General features: G+C 37.8%; 1 pseudogene; it reads right to left on the bottom strand.

Annotated features, from left to right (window-relative positions):
- The window catches only part of LOC124095196 (melanoma inhibitory activity protein 2-like), a 1,641-nt pseudogene extending 927 nt beyond the window's left edge, over positions 1-714 (bottom strand).
- Between the last annotated feature and the right edge of the window lie 15,737 nt (positions 715-16,451).

Genomic DNA, 16,451 nt, shown 5'->3' with positions numbered 1-16,451 from the left:
TTCATCTTCTAGGGACTTAATCCTTTTTGATATATCCACCATCAATTCATCCTGTTGAGAATGTTTAGTTTTCTCTTCTTTTCACTCTTTTTCTAGAAGGAGTATCTCATCCTCAAGTTTAGATATGGACCTATCCAGGTTTTCATATATTGCTTCCAAATTTTCTGCTTCTATTGAATCCTTCACCAAAATGGCATTCTTTAAAGATGACTCTAAGCCTTCATAGTCTTTTTGAACAAGGCTAACTTTTTCAAGTAGTTCACATTTTTCTTCAATTAGTCCAGAAAGTTTTAGAGCAAGCTTTTCTTCTCTTCTCATGTAACGCCTGCTTCTCACAGACTGATAACTTCTCCACAAAAACAAGAGAACAACAAAAAATCCAATAGCTATATCACCAACTCCCATGGACAGCCATAAAGACTAGGGTGTGTTTCCATGTCTTCAGACAATGCACACCACAACCCTGCTTACTTCTTCCAGGACCACCCCCATGTAGGGATGAGGGGCAACCATTGCACCTCCATCACACTAAGGTTACTTTGGCTATTCCCTCCACAACTACACCATTCCCAGACATGCCAAAACATACTGTGGACTCTCAGGCCTTTGGTCAGGAACAAACCTGCACCAGGCAACAGAGCAGACCATTGTGAACCAGCAGGTCGGGGGGAAGGGGCTTTGAGCATGGGCATGGGGAGCCCTGGTCATGGGCTCCCAGTGACTTAGCATATTCACGCTGCCTGTCAGGGAAGTCGTGGACCCTTCACTATGCTGTGCATCCTGAAGCAGCACAGGTTCAAGCCTGTCCCAATCAAGCCAGAGAGGAGTCCTCTCCAGGTCACCCACTGGTTGGTTTGGTTTAGGCCAGGCCAAGGCAGAACTTATTACATGCCATTCTATACACTCATAATATCACCCAGTTTGATGTAACTAAAATTCTAAAGCTCTGTAAAATTTGTAAAGGGCTAATATATCATATATTTATATTTGTACCACTTGCTCTTTTGTTTTAATGACTCATTCCTTTCTCTCCCCTCCTGTCCCCTCTCTTTTTCCTTCCTTCCTTTCTTCTTTCTCTCTTTACCTTTTCTTCCAGTGTTGGGAGTTAAACTCCAAGGCCTTCTACATGCTAGGCAAGCTTTCTACCACTGAGCTTCATTCCCAGCCCTGTTGACACATTCTATAGAAGTAATATGAATTATTTCTATAGGAAAAACTAACCTGTTAAACTATTTTAACAGTAATTTTAGAAGAGTTTCTAACATGGGCACAAACAGTTATAACAAGTTACTTTAAAAAAGCACAGTATATGTAATGTTTCTAAAAAGAAGAAGCTTAAAACTTCAGATGGTTTTCGTGTCAGTTTTTCTAGACTACTATTTAAGAGTCTTCAAAATCTTTTTTCAGATGTTATTTTCTTTTGACTTCTCATAGAATGTAAAAATTTCTAAGTAGGCTGGTCATTATAAATGTATAGAAAACAGAAGGATATGATATGACTCTTTGAAATGGATTTAGCTTCTGAAGGTGAATTATGTTTTTGTTCAGATAAATAGTTCATTGCTTGATGTAAATAAAGGACATCCAAATTTTTTTCTTCCTAGTTATGCTTAATTGTTAATAAGCCAGATCTAATGTTTGAATCCTATTGGATTTTGAAATGGCATGGTGTGGTTGTGGAGGGAATAGCCAAAAGTAAAAGAAAATTTGATAGCATATCAAGTAATAATAAGATATTGAACCACACCTAGCTAAAAAGTGAAGTCTGGGGCAATTACCTTTGAGACTTTCCACTCTGCGACATGGGCATCTGGTCTGATCACTTATTAAATGTGAGAAAGTTTTGCACCGTTCATATCATCATTATCTAGATCACCAGAGATGATGATGACAGATGCAGTACCCCATGTGCTTCTGAAACATTTCCAAATTACAGTTATCAGTGCACTTTCCCACAATTTGTAATTTCATTTCCTATGAAAATTCTAGTACTGAACAATTTTTTCTTTGTAAAATGCAAGCATTGTGTTGTAGGAAATCAGTAGCATCCTATATTTAAAAAATAGTAACCTAGGTGTGGTGGTGCATGCCTCTAATCCCAGTAGCTCAGAAGGCTAAAACAGAAGGATTGTGAGTTCAAAGCCAGCTTCAGCAAAAAGCAAGGTGCTGAGCAACTCAGTGAGACCCTGTCTCTAAATAAAATACAAACTAGGGCTGGGGATGTGACTCAGTGGTTGAGTGCCCTTGAGTTCAATTCCTGGTAACCCTCTTCCAAAAAAAAAATAGATTAGTGTTTCCTTTCAGACACGTTACCCTAAGAAATGGGTTACCCTAAGAAATGTTCGCACTGCTCCAGGTGTAGGATTCCTGAATCAACAGCACCCAGCAGAAAGGCTTTGGGCAATACACCCCACAGACTTAGAGGGGACATGGGTCATGGACCTTAGGGATCAAGGGCAGAGACGATCCCAGACACATACTAGAGTAGCTCCATTTCTGCTATTCTGAAACTGCCATCCCTTGTCCGGGTGGTAAAATCTTTTACAGTTAAAAATCTCCCATTATTTTTTTCTGAGGTATGTTATAGATGGTGGAATGATTGGTATAAAAGTCAACAGTCCTCACAGATACTGTCACTAGAGTCAGAAAACTAAGAGGCCAATATACATTCCCTTGCTGAAGGCAACACCACTAAGGAAAAGAACTGAAAACAGTGTAGACCCTGAACTTCAACTTGCAACTACTGCCACCCTCCCCACATTGCTGCCAAGCACTATTTTCACAGGAACAATTGCTGGGGTCCTGCCCTAGCGGGGTCCAGGGAGTCCTGAAGGATGAGTGGTGTCGGCGAAAAGATGAGACAGGAGTTGTTCCGTTCGAGCAATCTCCAGAGAGAGAGCTAATGCAGCTTTCTCTGGGTCATCTTTTATTACAATTTTTCTCATCATTATAGATTCAGAATACGTCATTGATTATATAATTTAAAACTTTGCCAAGACATGACATTTCCTTAACCATGATTGGGGGTACAAAAATGTAACATTAATTTACATTTTTCCAGGATATGTCCTTCAGTTATGTAATTATTAAAAGTACAGAATCATTAATAAAATATGTCACTAATTTACATTTTTCAGATTTTCCCAAGATTTACTATTTTTCCCAAGATATGCTATTTTCTTATTAACTAATGCCAAACTACGTAACCAGACTCTAAGTCTCCTAACCAATCATTAACCTAAAGTACACTTGTACTTTATTTCTAATCTAAAATTCCCATCTAAAAAAGTCCCTTTAAATCTTATATTTAAAATACACTAAAGTTTATGAATCATTCTTAAAACATATCAGAAACCTATACAACTAAAAACTTAAGAATTTCTAAACTTAAGAATCTAAATAAAATAATATTTCTGACATTATTCTAAAACTGTGTCTTATAAAGCTATTTTAATTAATTCCTAAATTTATTCTCATAAAACTGGTTGAGCTGCTTTCTCAAAGAGTTTCTTTGTTTCTCAGTCAAGGTGCACTAGTTCTCATATCTTTATAATCTTTCTCAATAGAAAGTAAGTTCTAAACATCAATCCACTTTCCACCAATATTAACTATGCTCATCATATATCCCTATGTAAAGTAAGAAAGGGTTTATAAAAAGAGAAAAATATGTCTTTCTATGTTTTAACTTTCCTAAATGTAAAAATGAGACTACATGTGGTGAACTTTGTAAAATAAGCATACTGATTAGGTTTTCTAAGAGGCCGGAAATATGGGCTTGGGTTCTAGTTGATATAATCAACGTGGTGCCTAAAATTCTCACGACCTTTCAAAGGATGATTGTTGTCCATTATTAGGTTTGTCCATAATGTACTGAGATAGAAGAACAGCCTTCTACTTTGTCCTTGATATGCTGAGGGGTAGTAGAACAGCCTCCAAGGCATAAACTACCTGTTATGTTCTAGCCATCTGAAATTTAATTTGTTTGGCATTTAACATACTCATGCCTCCTGTCAGAAACATAAGCATGAAAATGAAAAGTCCCAATTACATAAAAAAGGGTCTCATGGTTTCGGTTTCCCACCAACCAGCGTGGCTTTGCCAGCATTCATCCTCATTGTGACCCTGTCAAGACAGTGGGAGAGCGGCTTTGCCAACACTTTTTCTCACTGTGACCCTGTCAAGACAGTGAGTGGGGGATCGCCTTCACCAAACAATAAACTAGAAGTAGACACATAGTGTTTAAGGGGGAAAAAAACAAACCAAACCAAACAAAAAAACAAACAAAAAACAGAAGGGAAGATCCCCAGTTTAACAATAAGAGGGAGGACTAGTAACAGCACCCCAAGAATAAGAACAGAAATTGAAGAAAAGAGCTCCAGGTGATTTCAGCCCCAAGCAGAACAGGCCCAGGAGGTAATTTCCCAGATGAGCAATGAGACAACAAAGGGCACACTCATTGCCTGGGAAGCACTGAAAGCAGGACATTGCTTAATGTCACAAACTAAATGCAAGTCCCTTCTGTTGAAGGAAGAGATGGGGAAATCCAGTATTTATTCCTCTCTCCCATAAACCCAGGACCACATGAGTCTATGAGAACACAAAAAATGTCCAGGATCTGGGGTCCAAGACTTTCACCATCTTCCAGTGATCATTTTTAAGTCCAATTCTTTTTTTTTCACATAATTTTTTATTTGTTCTTTTTAGTTACATGACAGTAGAATATATTTTTGCCATATTATGCATACATGAAGTGTAACTTATTCTAATTAGGATTCTATTATTTTGGTTGTACATGATGCAGTGTTACCCTGGTCATATATTCAAATACGAGGATAGGAAAGTTAAGTCTGATTCATTCTACTGTCCTTCCTATTCCTCTCCCACCTCTCTTCCTTTCATTCCCCTTTGTCTAATCCAAAGACTTCTATTCTTCCCCTCCCCAACCTCCCTTCTTATGGGTTAGCATCCACACAAATTCTTCACAGAAGTTTATTTGAAGAATAAGACCTCTGCACCAGAAAGGAAAACTATTCTAGAATGGTGATTCAGGTGGAAGCTAGCTTCCATAGTCTCATGGAGAATGTTCTGCCCTGAATGCCCACTTCAAGATCAACAACAACAGTATCCAGGTGACCTTGTGCATCAGTCCATTGCTCTTCCTCACATTGCTCTTCCTCACTGTGTCTCAGCCTTCAGGAATAGCAGGAAGAAAACTGACACTGAACAAGAATAGAATTTTATTTGATGAAGTCAATTTTATTTTATGTAAAAGGAAAGGGACTCAGAAAGATTAAAGTAACTTCCCCAACAGTGAAATCAAGAATTGATCATAGATACCTCTGACTCTAGAGTTCCTGTTCTTCCCACCAAGCTAGTTTCTTCACTGTAGCTGAGATGGCCGAATTTTTATAAAATATTCCAATTAAGAAAAAAGCCACTGTAAACATTATCTTAATACCTCTAGAGATCACTTTTAAATTGATATGAATTATATGCTCTCTACTATGACACCTATGCCAGAAACAAATTTATAAACTATTGAGCTTCCAATTCCACAAATCATGCTAAGAATGTACATAAATTGTAACAGCATCCTTGAGGTGTTTTTATGAAAAGATAACTCAATGAAATGCCTACTTTTAAAATATGAAATTAACGTGGTTTAGGTATGAAATACTCCCTAAAAACTCACATGTGAGACAATGCAAGAAATGGTAGAGGTGAAACAATTGTGTTATGAGGCCATTGACCTAATCAGTGCCTTGATCTACTTGAATGGATCAAGTGGATGGTGACTATAGGTGGGTAGATTGTTGCTGGAGGAAGTGGGTCACAGAGGATGTGCCTTTCAAGTATACATTTTGTACCTAGTAAGTGGAGCTCTCTCTCGGCTTCCTGATTGCTATGTCCTGAGCCACTTTCCTCTACCACACTCTTCCGCCATGCTGTTCTGCCTCATCCAGAGAGTTGACGCTCTATGGGCTGAGGCTTCTGAAACCATGAATGCCAAATAAATGTTTCCTCCTCTATGTTGTTATTCTTGTTTTTTTTTTTTTTTGCCTCAAAGACAAAAAAAAAGGGCTGACTAAAACAAAAGTAATGCATACAAAAGGGCCATGTGAATTCCAGGCTCTTCTATTAACCATTGGGGCATCCAGCTCTCTTGCAAAAATCATTCCTGCTTGGGAGCCATGGTCCAAGAGGGCCAGGGCCCTTCTGGCAGGCTTGTTCCATGTTTTCTGCATGGGTGCAGAGGGTGAAATCAGCAGCTAGCTTTATCTTATATGGAGCCCTAAATCAGGTTTTCATTTTTCTTCTAGAGAACTGACCAGCACACATCAGGAGATGTCCCATACAAACCAATGCACTATTCCCAAGGCAGGAAAACTTTGAACAGTGAAGGTACCAAGAAACTGCAGGGAGGGCAGAGGAAGCAAACCTCCAGCTTCTCTGAGCAGTAGGAGGGAACCAAGCATGGGTTGCCCCTCCCCTACCTTTCCATTTGCTATGAAAATGCTTGCTCTGCCCATGAATAAAAGCAACAACAAGTGCAATGTTCATGATTAGCTGTAGAAACATAATCACCTGGCTGACTGTAAGAATTCTGCACACTGTTAAATATGCTGGGCTTTCTTACAAGTGCTGTTCAACTTCCACAGACTCTCAGCCCATGGGTTCTTGGTGTTCAAAGCTTTCTGCCTACATAGACGGACTTCTTAACTGCTTTACAAAATTACAGTAAACACTAGAAACCAGTGGGGGTAGGACGAAGCAGGGAAGGAAGCAGAGAAGCCAGCCTTAGATGAGGAACTTTTGGAGAAGCAGAATTTGAGGTAGTAAGATGGAATTGAGGTGCTGGGCTGGTGGTGTGCTTGTGAATGGTGTCTCCAAGGAGACAATGTGTGGGCAGTGAAGGAGGGCAGAGGACCACTCTCTGGAGGTGGTTTTACTTGAGCAGTGGGAGAACCATGAGAAGCCAAAGGAGAACAAGGGTGGGTGATCAAGAACCACCATTTAGGGCCAGGCTATGGACATGGCAGCCACTCACCACCTGTGGCCATCAGGGACTTCAACTGTGACTGGTCTACACTGAGATGTGCTCAGTACAAAATGCACTCTAGATGTTGAGGTCTAGACAGACATAGGAAATGGTACAGTGAGGCCGTAAGTGAACCATCACTGCATCTAGCATTTGGGGGCAGGGAAATGGAGAAGCAGAATAAAGGACATTTTGTCATTTGGGGCATGGGAGATCTGCCTGTTTGTGCACTGCATACTGGCCCCCTTTTGATCCCTGCCACATTCTCATTCCTACTGACCCACCTGCGAACCGCTCACATTAATGGGATAAGAGCAGCAAAGGGATGGTTCTGGAATGTGAAGCATCTATAATTTATCAAGAAAAGAGTGTGGTTCTTCCACCTGTTAGGTTCTGTTTTCTATCTCAGATAAGATTATCAAGTTCAAGGCTGTAAGCTCACGAGAGGCCTGAGAAGAGTACTGCATGGGCACTGCTGGGCACATCCTGGATCCTAGGATCCCCAGGACTTTTCCCTGGGTGATGACTTCCCACCTGCCTTCATCTAAACATCAAATTCACCAGAAAATTTCCACCTGGTGGGAGGAATTGTATTACTAACTAACCGCAAACAAAGCATTTCCACTGCTTTTCGTCTCCAGTTCTCCAACCCCCCAACAAGTGAATTTTGAAAAGGGTAACTGATGACAGCTATCCATAGCCTCTGAAGGGTGAGTCAAGCAGAAGTGGATCCTCATCTCAAGGACCTCTGAGAAGGTAGTATGGGGTAGCAGTCAGCAAACTGGCTCTGGCACAGGCTTTGATTCCTGGCTCAAAATGACCCATTTTGTTCCTTGAACTCTCTTTGCCTCAGTTATAATGGGGATAACAGTAGTATATGATTCACACTGTGCTATAGTGTAGATGAGTGCCCCTAAAGTGTCCACTTGTAGAAGGCTTAATTCCCAAGTGGCGCTAGTAGGAGATGTTAAAGCCTTTCAGAGGTGGAGCCTGGGGGAGGTCTTTAAGTCATTGGGTAATGGGAGGTGTGCCCTTGTGGAGGAATATGGGATGTGAACCCTTCTTTATTTTATTCTTCTTCCTGGAAATAAAGTGGATGGTCTTGCCCCACAGCACATTCCCACCATGAGGTACCATAGACCCAAAGCAACAGAAACAACTGAACCTCAGAAAATGTGAGGTTCAGTTTTCACTTTATGAGCTGCTTATCTAAGGTACTTCATTAAAGTAATATAAAGTTGACTAACACACAGTCTTCTGTGACTATTTGAATTAATAAGTACACTTATGTAATTATAAGGCTTGTCTTCAGCCTCACCCACTGTCCCTCCCCATTCTGCTTATAGCTGGATCCATCTACCCAATCACATTTGACTTGCTTTCTCAAAGAAAGGTCCCACCTATTTGTATTCCAAATACTAATCCCATTCAATCAAAGTTCTTAAACAGGCAATCAAATAAAGACTCTAAGATTAAATCCATATTCCTTGAAACAGGACTCAGGGTTAGACTTTACATGTTTACAAAGATCCTCTTTGTGAATCCTGTACTCTAAGTCCCAAAATGTCTATTCCCAGTATATGATGGGGTGAAGGTAGAAATGGGTTACCAGATAAATGTGCTACCTCCTCCTGCAGAAGCGGGAGTACTTATTGATCTTTGTATATTAAAATGTTTCAACATACAATGAAAGAGAAGGCCAATAACCCTGTACCATCTTTCTCTTTTTCTCTTTCTTTCTTCTTCCTTTCTCCTTCCTTCCTTCCTTCCTTCCTTCCTTCCTCTCTCTCTTTCTTTCTTTCACCTAAGGGTATTTAACCACTGAGCTTCATTCACTCCCACTCTTTTTTTTTTTTTTTTGATACAAGGTCTCGTTAAATTGCCAAGGCTGTCAGGCCTCAAACTTGTAGTCCTCCTGCCTCAGCCTCCCAATTCACTGGGGTTATGGGAGTGTACCACCATGCCAGGCTCCCTACCATTTCTTTTTTTTAAAGATTAAGTACAAATCTAAGAACACTTTGTGTGATGGCAAGCAGTTTTAAAACTGATCCTCCACAAAACCTCTGGCAATGCTGACCTAGAATACAGTAATGAGAGACACTCTAAGGACTCTGGGTCCTTGGGTTGCCACAGATCATGACTTCTAGCCTCAGACCTCTGCTTGGAGTACTTCCTTGCCTGTCTCTTCCTCCTCTCTGCCCCCACTAGATTCCAGGAAGTCCACCCCAACCTTGAGCAGTGAGATAGCCAGGCTCTGCCTGACCCCAAAGGCTGCACCACTTCCCAGCATGGCTCACACCCCACACCACTGACAGGGCACCAGTACTGTCCCAGTCCTCCATCCTAAGATCCCAGAGAGCAGGGGACCCTTTCCCACCACTTCCAAGGCACTGCTTCCAACAGCTTCTGAGTGATGGGTGCACATAAAATGCTACCAATTCTGCTTCAGTTAGCATGAAAAAGAAAAACAGAGGAGGGAGAAGGAAAAAGCTAAATGCAAACATAAAATGTAAAACCACCCCCTAGTGGTTTAATTGGCCCATCAATGAGTTTAAAATAATATGATGGGCTTATGTGAATGAGTTTATATCATTGTGAGTTGTGAGTTTGTTATTAATGCTATATGAATGAGTTCATGATGAACAATAGAAAACAGCATTTGGGGTAGAAGAAAGGAAAAGGTCCAGTAATGTCATGCCACATCTTATGTGCCTTTCACTTCAAGTGTCAAAGTTTTTAGAAAAACTTTATAATAAAGTGCACAGGTCAGGGAACACCAATATTACAGTGAAGAACAATGAAGTAAAATATATTTCTGGAGAAATGACCTAATAAAAAGAGCTGAAGGAAATAACTTTGAAAATACAACATCATAAAGAAGTATCCACACTCCTGCCTGACACTGCATATGGAAAAAAGGGCTTTGCCAAAATGGAAGGAGATTATTCAATCCTGATAATTTCTACTTCTCTTAGGTTCAAAAAGACTGTGAAAGGCAGCATCCCCAGCTGATTAAAAATATCAAGCATTGTCCTTGGGAAAAACTCTCTCTTAAGTTAAATGTTACATAATTATTCCTGATTTTCATGACTACTTTTAGTCATTTGAATGATAGATATTAATAATTAAGTCCATAGGGGGGTTGTAGTTCGGTGGTAGAGCACTTACCTAGCATGTGTGAGGTACTGGGTTCAATTCTCGGCATCATATATAAATGAATAAAAAATAAAAGTCCATCAACAACTTAAAAAATTCTAAAAAAATAAAAATTAAATCTAGTACAAAAGTCCTCTCTGTACCTACCAGGTAAGCTATAAATATCCTACTTGTTGTGCCTCTTTTGAAATGAATTACTTATACTAGATATCATTAACATTAAAGCTATTCAATTTCTAAAGAAGTCAAATTATTGATCAGAATACACATATAAAAATACCCTCTTAAAATTATTCTTTTTAGCCTCTACTGCTTAACCTTGGAGTGGTTTGCTCCAGTACTTCTCTCAGTCTTACCACCACAAATGCAGCCAGGTTATCAATAAAGAGTGCATAACTGGGATAAGCTGCCATTCATGACAGTATTCTTCTAGGACCTAGAATGCAGTCACCAACCTCCTCCAGAGCAAATCTGTGAAAACAGACTTCAATTCTATTTTTTAAAAATTAGAGACCATAATGTTCTGAAAAACTATTTTCTCATAAATTGCTGGACTTTCCTTGACAGCCTCCCTCCTGAAAAAGTGAGTCCTCCTGTAGCTGTTGCAATTAGACCTAAGGCCTAGAGATGCAGGAGACTCTACCTCAAGTCAATGTCTCTGTTGAAAGCATTTTTTCCCCATCTAGGAGCACACTGAAAGAAAATGTCAGTTAAAGGCCACAGTACAGGATAATCTAAAAACAGTAACCAGAAATTCATCTTATATCTCAAAAGTTACAAAATAGAGTACATGAAACCACTTAATGCTCAAGGAAAAATGAATTTTAGTGAACAAAAATTCATTTGGATATTGCTCAGATCAAAACAGACTAAAGATTTTCTTAAAGAGATTCCCATACCCAAACCGAAGGAAAATGTAATAAGAAGAGATACAGGGTGATGAGACTAAATTAACAAATGTAAAGAAGTTTTAAATCCCTAAAATGAGAGAACACCCACCACCAGTGACACACAGGACTGCAAAGAGATCTACAATCATAAGGCAGGTGGACGGCCAACACGATCCTCTCAGATATCACAATAAAAGCTTCAACAGTCGGCTGTGGTTGTGGCTTGGTGGACGAGCACTTGCCTAGCATGTGTGAAGCACCAGATGCAATTCTCAGCACTGCATATGGATAGATAGATAAGTAAGTTCATCAACAATAAAAATACTTCAAAAAAAAGCTTCAACAGCACACATTCCACTTAAAGATTTCAAATGTTCTCCAGCTATGCTAAAGGTCCATGACCCATAAAACTCATTTACTCATTTTCCAAGATATATAATTTGCCTGTTGATAAGTGAGAGATCCCAGCCAACCACCCAGTCTCTGCTTTACTGTGATTACCATGCTATATATACATATTTTAAAGAAGCATTTAAAAATCAGGGGAGGAGATATAGGGGTGTAGTTTGCTTAGCCAAACCAAGTTCTGGATTCAATCCCTAACACAAAAAATGAAACTGATTCTCTGAGGAAAATGGCCCAGAAAAAAATCCAAGTACTAGCACTGTTGACTGAGCCTAGCATGACCAGAAAGCAAAGGGGCCTAAAAATAGGTATAATTCTTAGCAAAAAAATTAAAAGTTTTGGATAAATCCAGGCTAATAATGCTGAATTTGTGGGTGAAGTAGTTGTATGGTGTGACTAATTATATAACAAATTCTGGTACAATGTGATGATTAATTCTCATCAAGGAAAAATGATGTGAAATTAATGTTTTCAGGTTAAAAGCACTTGGCTTGAGAAAATAAATAGGAAGTGATGAATAAAACACAGACTGTGAACTGAAAAGAGTACAATCAGAAAGAACCTTCCATGGTGCCAGAGCCAGATCAACAAAAACCACCTGGTACAAGGTTCATGGATGTGAAGATGCCATTTCACCCCAAATTGACACACAGGTTACTGCAGTTCTTACCAAAATTTCAATGATTTTTTTCTCTGTAGCTATAGATGAGAATATTCTATAATTTATATGGAAAAGCAAAGGAATTACAATGTAAAGCAATTTTTAAAAAGAGAAATGAAGCTGAAACACTTGATTCAATTTCAAGGTTTATGAGCCACAGAAATCAAGACTGCATGGTGCTGAAGAACAGATGGACACAAGGAAGAATTTAATAGAATATAGAATCCCATGCCAACTAAGAACTTTTAGTTACCTAACTGACCAAAGGCATGCTGTAAGCATGTTCTCCAGGGCAGCCAAAAGTTCCTGGCATATGATCAATGAAGCACACAATATGTGAGGGTTCTGCAATTAATCAGTTAACACATTATTCAGGTAACAGAGAACAGCTGACATGTTAGGGTTCTATAGAATGCCATATCAAGGCTAGAACAAGGACAAGGGGAACTTATGCAGGCTGGTCTCCCCAAGAAAATCTGCACTAGGTCACCCAGTGTGATCTAGTATTCTTTCCCAGAAAAAGTGGAAATAATCTGAAATTTACTATCTGTCCATGAAAAAGTGTTGGCATTTTCTTGAAGCTACTAAAAATGTGAACCAAATTGTGTGTAATGCATACAAAGGGCTCTTGTTCTTTCTGCCCCATAGTCTCAGGAATAGCATGGAGATACCTATTACTCTCTCAGCCTCATTTAAAAAGGGAATTTCAATCTATCAAACAGGTTTAATGAAGATTAAATAAAAGTAAAGGGCCTGTTCCTAAGAAGTGCACAATAAGGCTGGGGTTATAGCTCAATGGTAGAGCACCTGTCTTGCATGCATGAGGCCCTGAGTTCAGTCCCCAGCACCACATAAAAATAAACAAATAAAAATAAAGATATAAAAAAAGAAGTGCACAATATATATGATCTATTCTCTTTTATTCTCACTTTTATGGCCACAAATGACAACCAGATAAATGTTAAGAATATCCTTAAAAACAGAAATTTTAATACTCTTCTAGCACAGAATAATAAGTTTCATTTCATTAATTTGTTTTGTAATATTTTGAAATACTAAATGATCAAAAGATTTTAAACTTGGTCTGAAAAAAAATTATCCTTTTTTCCAAAACTCGCCTACCAAAATTGGAACAATACTGCTATACTACAAAGAAGTAGAGTTTAAATTCTATTAACAAAAGATTAATAATCCAATTCTGAGTAAAGATTATCAAGCAAAACAGAAATCTAAGCCTGACAATTATTCTACAAGACTCATTCAGGCCTGGGCCTGTGGTTTTAAGTTCCTATATCTTTTAATGGTAATATATTTCTATTTCCCTTTATGAATGTAAACTAAAATTACTAAAGTTGGCAACAGAAGCGAAAGCCATACATAAGACTAGCATGGCTGTTTTATTAATGAGAAGTTACATAACAGTTTCAGCAAACTACAGAGTTCCCTTCCTACAGTCTTTTAATATTTATAGAAATTTAAGAGTTGTCAATGCTAGAGTCCATTTTGGAAATGAAGAATTTCTATTGTCTGGCAGTAATCAATTCTAAATTACTTTAGTTCAATTTAAAAGCTATTTAAGTTATATTCATCTTTATTCATACAAATTAACAATAGGTCAACCCTGTCTAGAACTTGACTTAGTACCTCAAGTAACTGAACGAAACTATACTTAATAATGTCTTAATTCCAAACCAGTGAGTCACATCATTGACATTTTATCTCTAGTACACAAATAATGGTGGGGGGCATGGAAGGTGGGCAGCATACTGGGAACCATTTAAAGGACATTTATGTTAAAAGAAAGTGCTGGGGCTGGAGTTGTAGCTCAGTGGTAGAACACTTGCCCAGCACAAGTGAGGCACTGGGTTTGTACCTCAGCACCACATAAAAATAAATAGTCATTGTGTCCATATACAAGTAAAAAAAGTTTAAAAAAAGAAAGTGTTAAATGATCAAAGAATATACAATGCCTTAAAGGAATCAAAGAGAAAGCCTATAACTAATTAGTAGGACAAGTTCATAAATAGCATGCCAATATTCAAAAAAATTAAATTAAAAAACACAGTTCCTATGACCATGTTATTTCCATGCATCTCTATTTCATGGAGTCTGGATTTTTAAAGGTAATGAATAATTTTGATTTTTTCCAAGCCATTACACAGAAAACCTATTTCCATTTGTTGATTCTCAAATCAACAAATGTTGGCTTTTATACCTTAAGCTTATTTTGGAATAATTTAGATTTACAAAATACATTTATAAACACAGTAGAGTTTCTGTACACCCTTCACCCAGTTGCCCCTAAAGTTCATATCTTATAAAATTATTGCAACAGTAGTCAAATTTAAGAAATTAAAATTGATTTATTATTTTGAACTAAACTAGATTTTATCTGTTTTTCCATTAACATTTTTTTTCAGTTTCTAGAAACAATCCAAGGTATCTCATTGCACTTAATATATTTTTTTAACGTAATAACTTTTGGTACATGCTATACTCCTATGTATTATAAATGATGTCCTTCTTATGGTTATTATAGAAAATAAACCTGAAATTCCCTGGAAAATATGATTATTGGGTATTAAAGAAAAGTTACATGAAAAATCATGTAGACATGATATTTCTAATGTATTATTTAAAAGAAACTAAAGTCAGTCACTAAGGTATGACCCATTGCCTATTTGCCAAGAACAAATGACTTAATATTCCAGAAATAGCTCTTCAAAAGAGCTTGTTACTTACCTACTTCTCAAAGTTCTTATTGTCACAAGATATAGAGTATTCTTTCAATTAATTCTAAAATAAGATATAAAGTAATAGATAATCCAGTTTTCAAATATATTTAAAAATTGCTTTCATTTTCAACTTTCATTTTTAATTACTGTGTATTTGTATTAAGATAACAAAAGAACTAATTTCAGGGAAAATAATGCATGTTTTATTACTATTATTATCTTTAGTTTAAAAGTGAAAGAATGCAGCTGGCTGTGGTGGCAATCCCAGAAGCTCAGGAGGCTGGGGCAGGAGGATCAAGTGTTAAAAGCCAGCCTCAGCAAAAGCAAGGTGCTTTTTTGTCTCTAAATAAAATACAAAATAGGGCTTGGGATGTGGTTCAGTGGTCGAGTGCCACAGAATTCAATCCCCAGTATCAACTTCCCCAAAAAAGTAAATGCATACAAATTTCATAAAAGTTTTTAGATGAATAGAAAATGTTCCAGAAATAAAATAAATGACACAATGAATAAAACGGACTATGAAGAGTACTTCACATTCTTTTCTGAGTGCATAAAGCTGTGGAAATTACTAAATAGTCACAGACAAGTAAATCATATTAGGGGCATAGCCTTTGATGTGAAAACAGTAATCAAGAATTTGGTGTTATATTTTTGAAAGGACACATTTGGTAAACTGTCCATGTGTATCAGTTTTCCCTAAACAATCCCAATTTATACCCACTGTTTCAGTGCCCTAACCAATTTATCATGTATCCTAGATTTTTCAGTCTCCAGTGATTTTTTTATTGGACCATTGAAACAAGCTGAGGCACATTTGTAATTTTTATTCAGGCTCTGGCATGAGCTCATAGAGTCATGTATGAGATGCACAGGCAGTGAAGCCAGTCATCAATTTAACATGTTACATTGGAAGGACACCTAGCAGTATCCTAACTTTTATAAGTACCATAACTGACACCTGACTCTCAAAGAGACTACCCAGAAGAAATACTCAATGCTGCTGCCCCTGCTTATGACTTTCTCAAACACCAATGGAACAAAATCAGGTAGAAAAAGTCTTTTATATGTTATTCTATAAAACATGACTTTTCATCTAGATCAAATGTCATTTTAAAAAAGTCTCAGTTCTGATTCAAAATTGTTTTACATAGTTAAGGTAAAGTAATATATGTAATTTTGTTGGTTCCATTAACAGAAGAAATTCACAGAGTAATTATTTCAGCTTTCTCTGTGTCAAATAGAAAAAGTCAATTCCAATAATGGCTTGATTGCTCCATCTAATTAGTGAACTCAAAGTAAAGCTTTGAATGTTCATCTTGTACAACATGAAACACCTGATATTGTCCCTGGTAATCTCCAATGTCTGTAACTGCATACACCCAGAACCTGAAGACAAGCAGGTTTTCAGATGGCTGTGGGCAGGCTTGGAGGGAGAGCTGATTTTCTAGATAAAAGTTCTTAGCAGCTCAGATAGAAGACCATCTGCTTCAAGGATTCAGGCTTTCAAAACACGTGTTAGCTTTCTTATACAATACAATTTAAACTATTACCAATTATAAAACTTA

This window comes from Marmota monax, unplaced genomic scaffold, assembly GCF_021218885.2.
Source record: "Marmota monax isolate L192 unplaced genomic scaffold, Marmota_monax_Labrador192_F-V1.1 WCK01_AAM20220418_F8-fsc00066, whole genome shotgun sequence".
NCBI lineage: Eukaryota > Metazoa > Chordata > Mammalia > Rodentia > Sciuridae > Marmota > Marmota monax.
This window is presented reverse-complemented; position numbering and strand designations above follow the sequence as displayed.